Source organism: Camellia sinensis, chromosome 6 (assembly GCF_055761805.1).
Source record: "Camellia sinensis isolate YWXY chromosome 6, ASM5576180v1, whole genome shotgun sequence".
Lineage (NCBI taxonomy): Eukaryota > Viridiplantae > Streptophyta > Magnoliopsida > Ericales > Theaceae > Camellia > Camellia sinensis.
The window spans coordinates 2,217,501-2,227,500 of record NC_138966.1 but is presented as its reverse complement, the minus strand read 5'-3'; positions in this window follow the sequence as shown (position 1 = coordinate 2,227,500).

Below are 10,000 nucleotides of genomic sequence, written 5' to 3'. Positions count from 1 at the left end.
CCGAACACAACTCACGCGCCACGACGTACACTGTGCACCAGCCCCCCAAAACGAATCACCCCCCGAAGGACTAAGAAGCCCGACGAACGCGCGAAAACATTTAGAGAGGCCGAGCAAGCACCGGTTAGCGCGAATGAAAGTAACAAGCGCAACAGGCAACTTTCGAGGGACATACTTTTCGCAACAAGCTTCCACTAGGAAAGCATAGGCAACTCGTTCGAACGTCAAAGCCAACCAAATGGCAATTACCCGAGGGACACGCTTTTCGCAAGGCACCTTCCACTAGGGAAGCGCAGGCAACCCGAAGGCGAGTCGAAGACAACCCGAGGGACATGGAGGAATGCACCAGTGGAGTTCGCTGCACATGCAGGGATCCGTCCAACTCGCACAAACCGAACACAACTCACGCGCCACGACGTACACTGTGCACCAGCCCCCCAAAACGAATCACCCCCCGAAGGACTAAGAAGCCCGACGAACGCGCGAAAACATTTAGAGAGGCCGAGCAAGCACCGGTTAGCGCGAATGCAAATAACAAACGCAACAGGCAAATTTCGAGGGACATACTTTTCGCAACAAGCTTCCACTAGGAAAGCATAGGCAACTCGTTCGAACGTCAAAGCCAACCAAATGGCAATTACCCGAGGGACACGCTTTTCGCAAGGCACCTTCCACTAGGGAAGCGCAAGCAACCCGAAGGCGAGTCGAAGACAACCCGAGGGACATGGAGGAATGCACCAGTGGAGTTCGCTGCACAGGCAGGGATCCGTCCAACTCGCACAAACCGAACACAACTCACGCGCCACGACGTACACTGTGCACCAGCCCCCCAAAACGAATCACCCCCCGAAGGACCAAGAAGCCCGACGAACGCACGAAAACATTTAGAGAGGCCGAGCAAGCACCGGTTAGCGCGAATGCAAATAACAAACGCAACAGGCAACTTTCGAGGGACATACTTCTCGCAACAAGCTTCCACAAGGAAAGCACAGGCAACTCGTTCGCACGCCAAAGCCAACCAAATGGCAATTTAACCGAGGGACATGCATTTCGCAAGGCAACTTGTACAATTACCCGAGGGACATGGCATGCTTGCCAAGGCCGTGGCTTGGCATGCTTGCCAAGGCCGTGGCATGACATGCTGCTGGCCAAGGCCGGGCATGCCATGCTGCTGGACAAGGCCGTGGCAAGGCATGCTGATGGCCGAGGCCGTGGCAAGGCATGCTGATGGCCGAGGCCGTGGCAAGGCATGCTGCTGGCCAAGGCGTTGGCATGGCATGCTGCTGCTGACCAAGGCTTGGGCTTGCCATGTTGCTGGCCAAGGCCGTGGCATGGCATGCTGCTGGCCAAGGCCGTGGCATGACATGCTGGCCAAGGCCGGGGCATGGCAAGCTGCTGGCCAAGGTCGTGGCATGGCACGCTGCTGGCCAAGGCCGGGGCATAGCACGCTGCTGGCCATGGCCGTGGCTTGGCAAGGTTGCCAAGGCCGGGGCATGGCGTGCTGCTGGCCAAGGCTTTGGCATGCCATGTTGCTGGCCAAGGCTGTGGCATGGCATGCTGCTGGCCAAGGCTGTGGCATGGCATGCTGCTGGCCAAGGCCGTGGCATGACATGCTGGCCAAGGCCGGGGCATGGCATGCTGCTGGCCAAGGTCGTGGCATGGCATGCTGCTGGCCAAGGCCGTGGCATGACATGCTTGCCAAGGCCAGGGCATGGCATGCTGCTGGCCAAGGCTTTGGCATGCCATGTTGCTGGCCAAGGCTGTGGCATGGCATGCTGCCCTAGGCCAACGTGCCACCGCCACCGCCGCGGGCCGCCACTCGACGCATCCCGTGCTTGGCTATGTAGTTTCGATGCCACAAGCCAATGCCACAAGCCAAGCGATGGCATGTGCCAAGCGCCCGCCTAGGCATAGGCGTGGCCTGTGGCCTGGCCATGCTGGCCAGCCTTAAGGGAGGTGCCCCCCCCTTATAATAGCCTGTTAAGCCCTTTTCAATCTGGCAGGAGGAAACATCAAGCATGTTCGAGGAGTCATAATGGGGTTTTTTTAAAAAGTAATGGTTTTTTGCCAAAACTTTCAACATGAAAGTTGTATGAAATAATTTAATACACCATAAAAAAAATTATAAAAAAATATTTGGCCACCGGAATATTTTATTTTAATTTATTTCAATTTTAATACTTAAAAAATAATAAAAATTACTAAAAATACTTAAAAAATTCTAGAAAAATTCCAACAATTATAAGATGAGGCACTAGTAATTATAGTAATTTTTTTAATTATTTTTTTATTTTTAATTTATTTTATTATAATTTTTATGAGTAAATAAATAATTAAAAAGCCCGACGAACGTGCAAAAACTCTTAGAGAAACCCAGCAAGCATCGGATAGCTCGAATGCAAATAACAAACGCAACAGGCAACTTCCGAGGGACATACTTTTCCCAACAAGCTTCCACTGGGGAAAGCACTAGCAACGTGTTCGCAAGTCAAAGGCAACCAAACCGGCTATTACCCGAGGGACAAGCATTTCGCAGGGCAACATATACGTAAGTCAAAGCCAAACCAAATGGCAATTACACGAGGGACAGGATTGCTTGCCAAGGGCGTGGCATGCGATGTTCTAGCCCAAGGCCAAGGCACGCCACGCTGCGGGACAAGGCCGTGGCAAGACATGCGGCTGGCCTTGGCCTTGGCATGGCATGCCGCCGGCTTTGGCTGGGCTGCGTTGGCCTTGCCATGGAATGTTGCTGGCTTCGGATGGGCTGCCTTGGCCTTGGCCTTGGCCGTGGCATGGCATGCTGCTGGCCTTGGCCTTGGCCTTGGCATGGCATGCTGCTGGCTTTGGCTGGGCTGCCTTGGCCGTGGCATGGCATGCTGCTGGCTTTGGTTGGGCTGCCTTGGCCGTGGCATGGCATGCTGCTGGCCTAGGCCTTGGCATGGCATGCTGCTGGCTTTGGCTGGGCTGCCTTGGCCGTAGCATGGCATGCTGCTGGCCTAGGCCTTGGCATGGCATGCTGCTGGCTTTGGCTGGCAGCCTTGGCCGTGGCATGGCATGCTGCTGGCCTTGGCCTTGGCATGGCATGCTGCTGGCTTTGGCTGGCCTGCCTTGGCCGTGGCATGGCATGCTGCTGGCCTTGGCCTTGGCATGGCATGCTGCTGGCTTTGGCTGGCCTGCCTTGGCCGTGGCATGGCATGCTGCTGGCCTAGGCCTTGGCATGGCATGCTGCTGGCTTTGGCTGGCCTGCCTTGGCCGTGGCATGGCATGCTGCTGGCCTAGGCCTGGCATGGCATGCTGCTGGCTTTGGCTGGGCTGCCTTGGCCGTGGCATGGCATGCTGCTGGCCTTGGCCTTGATATGGCATGCTGCTGGCTTTGGCTGGGCTGCCTTGGCCGTGGCATGGCATGCTGCTGGCCTAGGCCTTGGCATGGCATGCTGCTGGCTTTGGCTGGGCTGCCTTGGCCTTGGCATGGCATGCTGCTGGCTTTGGCTGGCCTGCCTTGGCCGTGGCATGGCATGCTGCTGGCCTAGGCCATGGCATGGCATGCTGCTGGCTTTGGCTGGGCTGCCTTGGCCGTGGCATGGCATGCTGCTGCCCTTGGCCTTGATATGGCATGCTGCTGGCTTTGGCTGGGCTGCCTTGGCCGTGGCATGGCATGCTGCTGGCCTAGGCCTTGGCATGGCATGCTGCTGGCTTTGGCTGGCCTGCGTTGGCCGTGGCATGGCATGCTGCTGGCCTAGGCCTTCGCATGGCATGCTGCTGGCTTTGGCTGGGCTGCCTTGGCCGTGGCATGGCATGCTGCTGGCCTTGGCCTTGGCATGGCATGCTGCTGGCTTTGGCTGGGCTGCCTTGGCCGTGGCATGGCATGCTGGTGGCCTAGGCCTTGGCATGGCATGCTGCTGGCTTTGGCTGGCCTGCCTTGGCCGTGGCATGGCATGCTGCTGGCCTAAGCCTTGGCATGGCATGCTGCTGGCTTTGGTTGGGCTGCCTTGGCCGTGGCATGGCATGCTGCTGGCCTTGGCCTTGGCATGGCATGCTGCTCGCTTTGGCTGGCCTGCCTTGGCCGTGGCATGGCATGCTGCTGGCCTAGGCCTTGGCATGGCATGCTGCTGGCTTTGGCAGGCCTGCCTTGGCCGTGGCATGGCATGCTGCTGGCCTTGGCCTTGGCATGGCATGCTGCTGGCTTTGGCTGGCCTGCCTTGGCCGTGGCATGGCATGCTGCTGGCGTAGGCCTTGGCATGGCATGCTGCTGGCTTTGGCTGGCCTGTTTTGGCCGTGGCATGGCATGCTGCTGGCCTAGGCCTTGGCATGGCATGCTGCTGGCTTTGGCTGGCCTGCCTTGGCCGTGGCATGGCATGCTGCTGGCCTAGGCCATGGCATGGCATGCTGCTGGCTTTGGCTGGGCTGCCTTGGCCGTGGCATGGCATGCTGCTGGCCTTGGCCTTGATATGGCATGCTGCTGGCTTTGGCTGGGCTGCCTTGGCCGTGGCATGGCATGCTGCTGGCCTAGGCCTTGGCATGGCATGCTGCTGGCTTTGGCTGGCCTGCCTTGGCCGTGGCATGGCATGCTGCTGGCCTTGGCCTTGGCATGGCATGCTGCTGGCTTTGGCTGGCCTGCCTTGGCCGTGGCATGGCATGCTGCTGGCCTAGGCCATGGCATGGCATGCTGCTGGCTTTGGCTGGGCTGCCTTGGCCGTGGCATGGCATGCTGCTGCCCTTGGCCGTGATATGGCATGCTGCTGGCTTTGGCTGGGCTGCCTTGGCCGTGGCATGGCATGCTGCTGGCCTAGGCCTTGGCATGGCATGCTGCTGGCTTTGGCTGGCCTGCCTTGGCCGTGGCATGGCATGCTGCTGGCCTAGGCCTTGGCATGGCATGCTGCTGGCTTTGGCTGGGCTGCCTTGGCCGTGGCATGGCATGCTGCTGGCCTTGGCCATGGCATGGCATGCTGCTGGCTTTGGCTGGGCTGCCTTGGCCGTGGCATGGCATGCTGGTGGCCTAGGCCTTGGCATGGCATGCTGCTGGCTTTGGCTGGCCTGCCTTGGCCGTGGCATGGCATGCTGCTGGCCTAGGCCTTGGCATGGCATGCTGCTGGCTTTGGTCGGGCTGCCTTGGCCGTGGCATGGCATGCTGCTGGCCTTGGCCTTGGCATGGCATGCTGCTGGCTTTAGCTGGCCTGCCTTGGCCGTGGCATGGCATGCTGCTGGCCTAGGCCTTGGCATGGCATGCTGCTGGCTTTGGCTGGGCTGCCTTGGCCGTGGCATGGCATGCTGCTGGCCTTGGCCTTGGCATGGCATGCTGCTGGCTTTGGCTGGGCTGCCTTGGCCGTGGCATGGCATGCTGCTGGCCATGGCCTTGGCATGGCATGCTGCTGGCTTTGGCTTGCCTGCCTTGGCCGTGGCATGGCATGCTGCTGGCCTAGGCCTTGGCATGGCATGCTGCTGGCTTTGGCTGGGCTGCCTTGGCCGTGGCATGGCATGCTGCTGGCCTTGGCCTTGGCATGGCATGCTGCTGGCTTTGGCTGGGCTGCCTTGGCCGTGGCATGGCATGCTGGTGGCCTAGGCCTTGGCATGGCATGCTGCTGGCTTTTGCTGGCCTGCCTTGGCCGTGGCATGGCATGCTGCTGGCCTAGGCCTTGGCATGGCATGCTCCTGGCTTTGGTTGGGCTGCCTTGGCCGTGGCATGGCATGCTGCTGGCCTTGGCCTTGGCATGGCATGCTGCTGGCTTTGGCTGGCCTGCCTTGGCCGTGGCATGGCATGCTGCTGGCCTAGGCCTTGGCATGGCATGCTGCTGGCTTTGGCTGGGCTGCCTTGGCCGTGGCATGGCATGCTACTGGCCTTGGCCTTGGCATGGCATGCTGCTGGCTTTGGCTGGGCTGCCTTGGCCGTGGCATGGCATGCTGCTGGCCATGGCCTTGGCATGGCATGCTGCTGGCTTTGGCTCGCCTGCCTTGGCCGTGGCATGGCATGCTGCTGGCCTAGGCCTTGGCATGGCATGCTGCTGGCTTTGGCTGGGCTGCCTTGGCCGTGGCATGGCATGCTGCTGGCCTTGGCCTTGGCATGGCATGCTGCTGGCTTTGGCTGGCCTGCCTTGGCCGTGGCATGGCATGCTGCTGGCCTAGGCCTTGGCATGGCATGCTGGTGGCTTTGGCTGGGCTGCCTTGGCCGTGGCATGGCATGCTGCTGGCCTTGGCCTTGGCATGGCATGCTGCTGGCTTTGGCTGGGCTGCCTTGGCCGTGGCATGGCATGCTGCTGGCCATGGCCTTGGCATGGCATGCTGCTGGCTTTGGCTGGCCTGCCTTGGCCGTGGCATGGCATGCTGCTGGCCTAGGCCTTGGCATGGCATGCTGCTGGCTTTGGCTGGGCTGCCTTGGCCGTGGCATGGCATGCTGCTGGCCATGGCCTTGGCATGGCATGCTGCTGGCTTTGGCTCGCCTGCCTTGGCCGTGGCATGGCATGCTGCTGGCCTAGGCCTTGGCATGGCATGCTGCTGGCTTTGGGTGGGCTGCCTTGGCCGTGGCATGGCATGCTGCTGGCCTTGGCCTTGGCATGGCATGCTGCTGGCTTTGGCTGGCCTGCCTTGGCCGTGGCATGGCATGCTGCTGGCCTAGGCCTTGGCATGGCATGCTGCTGGCTTTGGCTGGGCTGCCTTGGCCGTGGCATGGCATGCTGCTGGCCTTGGCCTTGGCATGGCATGCTGCTGGCTTTGGCTTGCCTGCCTTGGCCGTGGCATGGCATGCTGCTGGCCTAGGCCTTGGCATGGCATGCTGCTGGCTTTGGCTGGGCTGCCTTGGCCGTGGCATGGCATGCTGCTGGCCTTGGCCTTGGCTTGGCATGCTGCTGGCTTTGGCTGGGCTGCCTTGGCCGTGGCATGGCATGCTGCTGGCCTTGGCCTTGGCATGGCATGCTGCTGGCTTTGGCTGGCCTGCCTTGGCCGTGGCATGGCATGCTGCTGGCCTTGGCATGGCATGCTGCTGGCTTTGGCTGGGCTGCCTTCGCCGTGGCATGCCATGCTGCTGGCCTTGGCCTTGGGGCTGGGCTGCCTTGGCTGCGGTTCTTATCACTAGACGTGCGTTGCGTGCGAAGGCGTGCAAAGGCGTGCAAAGGCGTGCGCGACCATGCGCGCAACACGCGCACCGTGGTCAAAAGACCACGCGCGCGGTATTCGCACAGGCCACGCTGCCCACGCCGCGGGCATGCCAGGCCGCCCAGGCCGTGCGCATGCCATGCCGTGCTGCCCAGGCCGGCTGCATGCCAGGCCGCCCAGGCCGTGCGCATGCCATGCCGTGCTGCCCACGCCGCGGGCATGCCAGGCCGGCTGCATGCCAGGCCGCCCAGGCCGTGCGCATGCCATGCCGTGCTGCCCACGCCGCGGGCATGCCAGGCCGGCTGCATGCCAGGCCGCCCAGGCCGTGCGCATGCCATGCCGTGCTGCCCATGCCGCGCGCATGCCAGGCCGCCCACGCCCGCGCGCATGCCACGCCATGCTGCCCAAGGCCGCGCCCAGGCCGCGCAAGGCCGCGCCCAGGCCGCCCAAGGCCGCGCCCAGGCCGCGCAAGGCCGCGCCCAGGCCGCCCAAGGCCGCGCCCAGGCCGCGCAAGGCCGCCCAAGGCCGCGGTCCAGGTCGCCCAAGGCCGCGGCCGAGCCGCCCCAGGCCGCAGCCCAGGCCGCGGTCGAGCCGCAGTGCATGTAACCCAAGGCCGCAGCCCAGGCCGCGCCCAACATGGGGCGTACCTGCCACTGCCTTGCCCTGGGCAAGGGAGGTGCCCCCCCCTTATAATAGCCTGTTAAGCCCTTTTCAATCTGGCAGGAGGAAACATCAAGCATGTTCGAGGAGTCATAATGGGGTTTTTTTAAAAAGTAATGGTTTTTTGCCAAAACTTTCAACATGAAAGTTGTAGGAAATAATTTAATACACCATAAAAAAAATTAAAAAAAATATTTTTTTACAGAAAATATTTTATTTTAATTTATTTCGATATTAATACTTAAAAAATAATAAAAATTAATAAAAATAGTCAAAAAATTATGGAAAAATTCCCATAACCATTTTTATTAATTTTTATTATTTTTTAAGTATTAATATCGAAATAAATTAAAATAAAATATTTTCGGTAAAAAAATATTTTTTTTAATTTTTTTTATGGTGTATTAAATTATTTCCTACAACTTTCATGTTGAAAGTTTTGGCAAAAAACCATTACTTTTTAAAAAAACCCCATTATGACTCCTCGAACATGCTTGATGTTTCCTCCTGCCAGACTGAAAAGGGCTTAACAGGCTATTATAAGGGGGGGGCACCTCCCTTGCCCAGGGCAAGGCAGTGGCAGGTACGCCCCATGTTGGGCGCGGCCTGGGCTGCGGCCTTGGGTTACATGCACTGCGGCTCGACCGCGGCCTGGGCTGCGGCCTGGGGCGGCTCGGCCGCGGCCTTGGGCGGCCTGGACCGCGGCCTTGGGCGGCCTTGCGCGGCCTGGGCGCGGCCTTGCGCGGCCTGGGCGCGGCCTTGGGCGGCCTGGCCGCGGCCTTGGGCAGCATGGCGTGGCATCCGCGCGGGCGTGGGCGGCCTGGCATGCGCGCGGCATGGGCAGCACGGCATGGCATGCGCACGGCCTGGGCGGCCTGGCATGCAGCCGGCCTGGCATGCCCGCGGCGTGGGCAGCACGGCATGGCATGCGCACGGCCTGGGCGGCCTGGCATGCAGCCGGCCTGGCATGCCCGCGGCGTGGGCAGCACGGCATGGCATGCGCACGGCCTGGGCGGCCTGGCATGCAGCTGGCCTGGGCAGCACGGCATGGCATGCGCACGGCCTGGGCGGCCTGGCATGCAGCCGGCCAGGGCAGCCTGGCCTGGCATGCCCGCGGCGTGGGCAGCGTGGCCTGTGCGAATACCGCGCGCGTGGTCTTTTGACCACGGTGCGCGTGTTGCGCGCATGGTCGCGCACGCCTTTGCACGCCTTCGCACGCAACGCACGTCTAGTGATAAGAACCGCAGCCAAGGCAGCCCAGCCCCAAGGCCATGGCCAGCAGCATGGCATGCCACGGCCAAGGCAGGCCAGCCAAAGCCAGCAGCATGCCATGCCAAGGCCAAGGCCAGCAGCATGCCATGCCACGGCCAAGGCAGCCCAGCCAAAGCCAGCAGCATGCCATGCCAAGGCCAAGGCCAGCAGCATGCCATGCCACGGCCAAGGCAGCCCAGCCAAAGCCAGCAGCATGCCATGCCAAGGCCTAGGCCAGCAGCATGCCTTGCCACGGCCAAGGCAGGCCTGCCAAAGCCAGCAGCATGCCATGCCAAGGCCAAGGCCAGCAGCATGCCATGCCACGGCCAAGGCAGCCCAGCCAAAGCCAGCAGCATGCCATGCCAAGGCCTAGGCCAGCAGCATGCCATGCCACGGCCAAGGCAGCCCAGCCAAAGCCAGCAGCATGCCATGCCAAGGCCTAGGCCAGCAGCATGCCATGCCACGGCCAAGGCAGGCCTGCCAAAGCCAGCAGCATGCCATGCCAAGGCCAAGGCCAGCAGCATGCCATGCCACGGCCAAGGCAGCCCAGCCAAAGCCAGCAGCTTGCCATGCCAAGGCCAAGGCCAGCAGCATGCCATGCCACGGCCAAGGCAGCCCAGCCAAAGCCAGCAGCATGCCATGCCAAGGCCAAGGCCAGCAGCATGCCATGCCACGGCCAAGGCAGGCCTGCCAAAGCCAGCAGCATGCCATGCCAAGGCCAAGGCCAGCAGCATGCCATGCCACGGCCAAGGCAGCCCAGCCAAAGCCAGCAGCATGCCATGCCAAGGCCTAGGCCAGCAGCATGCCATGCCACGGCCAAGGCAGCCCAGCCAAAGCCAGCAGCATGCCATGCCAAGGCCAAGGCCAGCAGAATGCCATGCCACGGCCAAGGCAGGCCAGCCAAAGCCAGCAGCATGCCATGCCAAGGCCAAGGCCAGCAGCATGCCATGCCACGGCCAAGGCAGCCCAGGCAAAGCCAGCAGCATGCCATGCCAAGGCCTAG